Source organism: Protopterus annectens, chromosome 3.part1, assembly GCF_019279795.1.
Source record: "Protopterus annectens isolate FY-2018-M chromosome 3.part1, PAN1.0, whole genome shotgun sequence".
In the NCBI taxonomy this organism is placed as follows: domain Eukaryota; kingdom Metazoa; phylum Chordata; order Ceratodontiformes; family Protopteridae; genus Protopterus; species Protopterus annectens.
Window position 1 is genome coordinate 128,486,950 of NC_056732.1, and position 7,824 is coordinate 128,494,773.

The 7,824-nt window shown below is 38.2% G+C and overlaps 1 protein-coding gene across 4 annotated transcripts in view; it reads left to right on the top strand.

Annotated features, from left to right (window-relative positions):
* LOC122798035 (lipocalin-like) overlaps window positions 1-5,818 on the top strand; it is a 162,592-nt gene extending 156,774 nt beyond the window's left edge. For all 4 annotated transcript variants that reach the window (XM_044066654.1, XM_044066655.1, XM_044066656.1 and 1 more), the window contains one exon: window positions 5,611-5,818. The gene's annotated coding sequence lies outside the window, so the exon portion shown is untranslated. The remainder of the gene's footprint in view (window positions 1-5,610) is intronic.
* The last annotated feature ends 2,006 nt before the right edge of the window (window positions 5,819-7,824 follow it).

The window sequence follows — 7,824 nt, forward strand, 5'->3', positions numbered from 1 at the left end:
GTAATTAAAGCGAAAGCCAGAAAAAATACTTAAAAATCAAGGAAAGTCACTCTTTCACTCTCTGCTGCTTGTAGAACTCTTCAGAACACCACGAGGAGCTGTGCTGAGTCTTTTACAAGTGAAAAAGTGCGCAAAAATGGGCTTTATAGCAGGGGGTTGAAAAGAGCCAGGAATTGACCCAAAATGGCCAATAAACTACAAGTTGCTGGGCTGGAACCACTCCTCTAGGGACAAATAGGTTGCTCAGTGCTCCCCATTCCCACTGGTGAACAAAGAAACTTCCTCTTATCCAAATAAGGATATGGATAGCACAGGAACTAAGACAAAGCCCAGAGATCAGCAAAATCTGAAGACTGGACTATTCTAGTTCAGAAAAGGGATGAAAACAAGGATATATATATTTTTTTTCTTTTTTTACTGAGACAGAAAAAAAAGATACAGTAGCAAACAGTAAATGCTATAAAACGGCTAGTGCACTTGAGTGTGTTAGCCTAACAGTTAAATTAAACAAAAATAATTTTTTAAAGTGCTAACAGTTTAAAATCTACACAGGTACAGTAAAAACAATATGCAGAGCTGTTTTTTAGGTGAAATGCAGTTGAGATGCAGTAATTAAAGCGAAAGCCAGAAAAAATACTTAAAAATCAAGAAAAGTCCCTCTTTCACTCTCTGCTGCTTGTAGAACTCTGCAGGACACCACAAGGAGCTCTGCCGAGTCTTTTACAAGTGAAAAAGCACGCAAAAATGGGCTTTATAGCAGGGGGTTGAAAAGAGCCAGGAATTGACCCAAAATGGCCAATAAACTACAAGTTGCTGGGCTGGAACCACTCCTCTAGGCACAAATAGGTTGCTCAGTGCTCCCCACTCCCACTGGTGAACAAAGAAGCTTCCTCTCATCCAAATAAGGATATGGATAGCACAGGAACTAAGACAAAGCCCAGAGATCAGCAAAATCTGAAGACTGGACTATTCTAGTTCAGAAAAGCGGGAAAACAAGGATTTTTTTTTGTTTTTTTTTTCTTTTTTTACAGAGACAGAAAAGAAAGATACTGTAGCAAACAGTAAATGCTATAAAACGGCTAACGCACTTGAGTGTGTTAGCCTAACAGTTAAATTAAACAAAAATAACTTTTTAAAGTCCTAACAGTTTAAAATCTACACAGGTACAGTAAAAACAATATGCAGAGCTGTTTTTTAGGCGAAATGCAGTCGAGATACAGTAATTAAAGCGAAAGCCAGAAAAAATACTTAAAAATCAAGGAAAGTCACTCTTTCACTCTTTGCTGCTTGTAGAATTCTAAAGGACACCACGAGGAGCTGTGCTGAGTCTTTTACAAGTGAAAAAGTGCGCAAAAACGGGCTTTATAGCAAGGGGTTGAAAAGAGCCAGGAATTGACCCAAAATGGCCAATAAACTACAAGTTGCTGGGCTGGAACCACTTCTCTAGGGACAAATAGGTTGCTCAGTGCCCCCCACTCCCACTGGTGAACAAAGAAGCTTCCTCTTATCCAAATAAGGATATGGATAGCACAAGAACTAAGACAAAGCCCAGAGATCAGCAAAATCTGAAGACTGTACTATTCTAGTTCAGAAAAGCGGGAAAACAAGGATATTTTTTTCTTTTTTTTTTACAGAGACAGAAAAAAAAGATACAGTAGCAAACAGTAAATGGTATAAAATGGCTAGCGCACTTGAGTGTGTTAGCCTAACAGTTAAATTAAACAAAAATATCTTTTTAAAGTGCTAACAGTTTAAAAGCTACACAGGTACAGTACAAACAATATGCAGAGCTGTGTTTTAGGCGAAATGCAGTCGAGATGCAGTAATTAAAGTGAAAGCCAAAAAAAATACTTAAAAATCAAGAAAAGTCCCTCTTTCACTCTCTGCTGCTTGCAGAACTCTGCAGGACACCACGAGGAGCTGTGCTGAGTCTTTTACAAGTGAAAAAGCACGCAAAAACGGGCTTTATAGCAGGGGGTTGAAAAGAGCCAGGAATTGACCCAAAATGGCCAATAAACTACAAGTTGCTGGGCTGGAACCACTCCTTTAGGGACAAATAGGTTGCTCAGTGCTCCCCACTCCCACTGGTGAACAAAGAAGCTTCCTCTTATCCAAATAAGGATATGGATAGCACAGGAACTAAGACAAAGCCCAGAGATCAGCAAAATCTGAAGACTGGACTATTCTAGTTCAGAAAAGGGGGAAACAAGGATATTTTTTTTTTTTTTTCTTTTTTTACAGAGACAGAAAAAAAAGATACAGTAGTAAACAGTAAATGCTATAAAATGGCTAGCGCACTTGAGTGTGTTAGCCTAACAGTTAAATTAAACAAAAATAACTTTTTAAAGTGCTAACAATTTAAAAGCTACACAGGTACAGTAAAAACAATATGCAGAGCTGTTTTTTAGGCGAAATGCAGTCGAGATGCAGTAACTAAAGCGAAAGCCAGAAAAAATACTTAAAAATCAAGAAAAGTCCCTCTTTCACTCTCTGCTGCTTGTAGACCTCTGCAGGACACCACGAGGAGCTGTGCTGAGTCTTTTACAAGTAAAAAGCACGCGAAAATGGGCTTTATAGCAGGGGGTTGAAAAGAGCTAGGAATTGACCCAAAATGGCCAATAAACTACAAGTTGCTGGGCTGGAACCACTCCTTTAGGGACAAATAGGTTGCTCAGTGCTCCCCACTCCCACTGGTGAACAAAGAAGCTTCCTCTTATCCAAATAAGGATATGGATAGCACAGGAACTAAGACAAAGCCCAGAGATCAGCAAAATCTGAAGACTGGACTATTCTAGTTCAGAAAAGCGGGAAAACAAGGATATTTTTTTGTTTTTTTTTCTTTTTTTTACAGACAGAAAAAAAAAGATACAGTAGCAAACAGTAAATGCTATAAAACAGCTAGCGCACTTGAGTGTGTTAGCCTAACAGTTAAATTAAACAAAAATAACTTTTTAAATTGCTAACAGTTTAAAATCTACACAGGTGCAGTAAAAACAATATGCAGAGCTGTTTTTCAGTCGAGATGCAGTAATTAAAGCGAAAGCCAGAAAAAATACTTAAAAATCAAGGAAAGTCACTCTTTCACTCTCTGCTGCTTGTAGAACTCTGCAGGACACCACGAGGAGCTGTGCTGAGTCTTTTACAATTGAAAAAGCGCACAAAAATGGGCTTTATAGCAGGGGGTTGAAAAGAGCCAGGAATTGACCCAAAATGGCCAATAAACTACAAGTTGCTGGGCTGGAACCACTCCTCTAGGCACAAATAGGTTGCTCAGTGCTCCCGTCTCCCACTGGTGAACAAAGAAGCTTCCTCTTATCCAAATAAGGATATGGATAGCACAGGAACTAAGACAAAGCCCAGAGATCAGCAAAATCTGAAGACTGGACTATTCTAGTTCAGAAAAGCGGGAAAACAAGGATATTTTTTTGTTTTTTTTTTCTTTTTTTACAGAGACAGAAAAAAAAGATACTGTAGCAAACAGTAAATGCTATAAAACGGCTAGCGCACTTGAGTGTGTTAGCCTAACAGTTAAATTAAGCAAAAATAACTTTTTAAAGTGCTAACAGTTTAAAAGCTACACAGGTACAGTAAAAACAATATGCAGAGCTGTTTTTTAGGCGAAATGCAGTCGAGATGCAGTAATTAAAGCGAAAGCCAGAAAAAATACTTAAAAATCAAGGAAAGTCACTCTTTCACTCTCTGCTGCTTGTAGAACTCTGCAGGACACCACAAGGAGCTGTGCTGAGTCTTTTACAAGTGAAAAAGTGTGCAAAAACAGGCTTTATAGCAGGGGGGTTGAAAAGAGCCAGGAATTGACCCAAAATGGCCAATAAACTACAAGTTGCTGGGCTGGAACCACTCCTCTAGGGACAAATAGGTTGCTCAGTGCTCCCCACTCCCACTGGTAAACAAAGAAGCTTCCTCTTATCCAAATAAGGATATGGATAGCACATGAACTAAGACAAAGCCCAGAGATCAGCAAAATCTGAAGACTGGACTATTCTAGTTCAGAAAAGTGGGAAAACAAGGATTTTTTTTTGTTTTTTTTTTCTTTTTTTACAGAGACAGAAAAAAAAGATACAGTAGCAAACAGTAAATGCTATAAAACGGCTAGCGCACTTGAGTGTGTTAGACTAACAGTTAAATTAAACAAAAATAACTTTTTAAAGTGCTAACAGTTTAAAATCTACACAGGTACAGTAAAAACAATATGCAGAGCTGTTTTTTAGGCGAAATGCAATCGAGATGCAGTAATTAAAGCGAAAGCCAGAAAAAAATACTTAAAAATCAAGGAAAGTCACTCTTTCACTCTCTGCTGCTTGTAGAACTCTGCAGGACACCACGAGGAGCTTTGCTGAGTCTTTTACAAGTGAAAAAGTGTGCAAAAACAGGCTTTATAGCAGGGGGGTTGAAAAGAGCCAGGAATTGACCCAAAATGGCCAATAAACTACAAGTTGCTGGGCTGGAACCACTCCTCTAGGGACAAATAGGTTGCTCAGTGCTCCCCACTCCCACTGGTAAACAAAGAAGCTTCCTCTTATCCAAATAAGGATATGGATAGCACAGGAACTAAGACAAAGCCCAGAGATCAGCAAAATCTGAAGACTGGACTATTCTAGTTCAGAAAAGCGGGAAAACAAGGATATTTTTTTTGTTTTTTTTTATAATTGTGTGTGTGTTTATTCTGTATTACAGCGGCATCTCACATAAACTGGTCATGTTTAATAATTGTGTGTGTGTTTATTCTGTAATATAGTGGCATCTCATATAGGTCTGTTTTTTACCAGCTGAGCTCAAGGCCAAGGGCCAGGGTCCATCCTTACCATGATCCCAAAGTGGATGAAGTGGGTATCACAAAATATGAATAAATGAAGTACGTTTGTGTAGCTCTGAATCAGTTGCTGCATATCATTTTATACTTTTAATGAATGTCGTTTGCATTTTTAACACAAAACTTTATCTCTTTGTGTAGTTTCATTTGATAGCTATAGATCTGCAACTTAAGACTGCAGCCTTAATGACTTGAAAAAAGTCATGTAACTTAAGACTGCAGTCCTCTTCTGAAACAAGTCATTATGTAATGTTAACTTCTCAGTCTACATAACATTTATAACTGAATCATTTATGTTCTTAACAGAAATTTAGTGTCACAATTATTTGTAACTCTAATACATACATATCTGATGCTTTTCCCCTCATTCTTATGCTTTTAATGGAATCTATACTGTTCTGCTTTTATAAAGCACGCAAGTGTTAAATAAATTAATGAAATCTTTCCTGCCTGTTTAGAAGATTTTAGTTTTGTTTTGGTGGTAATGTTACACTGTAATGTTAACTCTTTTCCCCATTTAAGCTGAACAGAGCAGGCCTTACCTACACTAACACACAACAAAACAATGAAACATTTCTATGACTTCACCCAAGAGTTGTGGTTAAAACTTGTGACCTGGCACGGTACAAACAACAAGACACATTTACCAGGGTATGCACCAAATGAAGAAATCCCTGTGACTCAAACTAATGTGCAGTTAAGTCTTTACTGGCTAATAAAAATAACATACTAGGACCCCAATCATTTTTTTCTTTTTTCTCTTTTATTTTCCCAAACAGATGCTGATTCTGCAAATAATCGAATCATCAACTGGAACTCTCTAGTACATTTAGAAACTAACAGCATTTTTTTAAAATGCATTGAAAAGTTAATTATGTGCTCTTTGCATGTCTAGTGAGATAATGACAGGAGCTTAGCATCTGAATTTCTTTTGTTGTTTACTCTGTGGCATATGCAATAAACTTGTTAAAGCAGATCTGACTCTTACTGCTTTCTGCTGTTCCATTGTATTACAAGTTATTTTTTGTGTGTATCATTTTTAAATTCAGACCACAAAGTCATAGTTTACAATGTAGTGGATCAGAAGATAGAATGCTGTATAACAATATGTCACAAAAGTCTGAAAACAGGAATTATTTTATTCAACACGCTGAGTGTGTAGGCCATTTAGGTAGCAAACAGCATGACCAAAAAAAATCATTACTCATAAAAAGTCATAGCTTTGCTGCATCAATGAAATCTTCACTTACAGCATCTATGCTTATTTATAACTGGACATTACAAAAATATTCTTTTGCTGAGGTCTGACTGTTCTGTGGATGCCAGTTAAGTCAACAGCAACAGACTGAAAGAGCATTCATCAAGGTATTTATGACTTATGTTTCAGGGTTTATGACTTTGGAAGTAGACATAATACTTGAGTTTAGAGCCTGTGGTTCCTGCATAGGGATGGGGGAGTGGGCTTTACATGTCATGTAAATGTTATGTTGATGGATGGTCTTTTGATTTGCTGGTCATGACTGAGCAGAAGTTGATGAGCTAGCCTTCAGCAAACTGGTACCATGTCCAGTAACAAAAAGAAAAATTACATAAAATAATACCAATCTGTTAACCAAGTAGGTCCAATGTGGACACAGTCCCTTTTCAGGGGTGACCCGGGACCAATGTCTGGTTAAATGATATGCACAAGGTCACACAGTAAGTAAATAAGGCCTGAGGGAATTAAAACCTGTACCACAGGAACTACAGCTCACATTAATCCTAACAATGTTTCCTTCCTGTGTAACGACCTTTACCCCTGAAGTTTTTGCACAATTACTAGGACAAGTTGTCTACTGTGTCTCCACTGTAACCTGCATTATATTGTCTTTATGATAATGACATTGCAAAAACATGCCATCTCACAAAAAACATTGCAGCAAAATTTGTCACCTTCCTTAACTCTCTATGCCATCTGCCTCCACCAACAGTATCTTATTATTCACAGCAGTGTGATTCTTTACTTCTCTGGTGCTGTGTACAAATTTAAAATCAAAGATGGCTTTTATTTCTGAAAAGCAAGAAATTGCCTTCTACAACCTCTCCTTTATTCAGGTGGAACCAACTGAGCCATATACCACTTAGGAACCACATCGCACCTTCTCATTACCACATCTCTTAACCAGCAGGAACCACATCGCACTTTCTCATTACCACATCTCTTAACCAGCAGGAACCACATCGCACCTTCTCATTACCACATCTCTTAACCAGCAGGAACCACATCGCACCTTCTCATTACCACATCTCTTAACCAGCAGGAACCACATCGCACCTTCTCATTACCACATCTCTTAACCAGCAGGAACCACATCGCACCTTCTCATTACCGCATCTCTTAACCAGCAGGAACCACATCGCACCTTCTCATTACCGCATCTCTTAACCAGCAGGAACCACATCGCACCTTCTCATTACCACATCTCTTAACCAGCAGGAACCACATCGCACCTTCTCATTACCACATCTCTTAACCAGCAGGAACCACATCGCACCTTCTCATTACCACATCTCTTAACCAGCAGGAACCACATCGCACCTTCTCATTACCACATCTCTTAACCAGCAGGAACCACATCGCACCTTCTCATTACCACATCTCTTAACCAGCAGGAACCACATCGCACCTTCTCATTACCACATCTCTTAACCAGCTGCAGCACAGACATTGCCCGTTGGCTGAAGTAATTACTACTAGGATTTTAAATAGTTTACAGGTATATATCTACTTGCAACTATTATGTGGAATTTTATACATTTTTGTCTCAGAGTTATTTGAATGAACACAATGACAGAGGTGCTATCTCTGTCTCTGTCTCTCTATATATAGATAGATTAGATATAGATATAGATATACATGTAGATAATATAATAAGAGAGATTCTCCTGTCACAACACACAATAATATTCTGAGCAGAATCAAAATATTTTCCTCACTTTACGTCATGAATTTT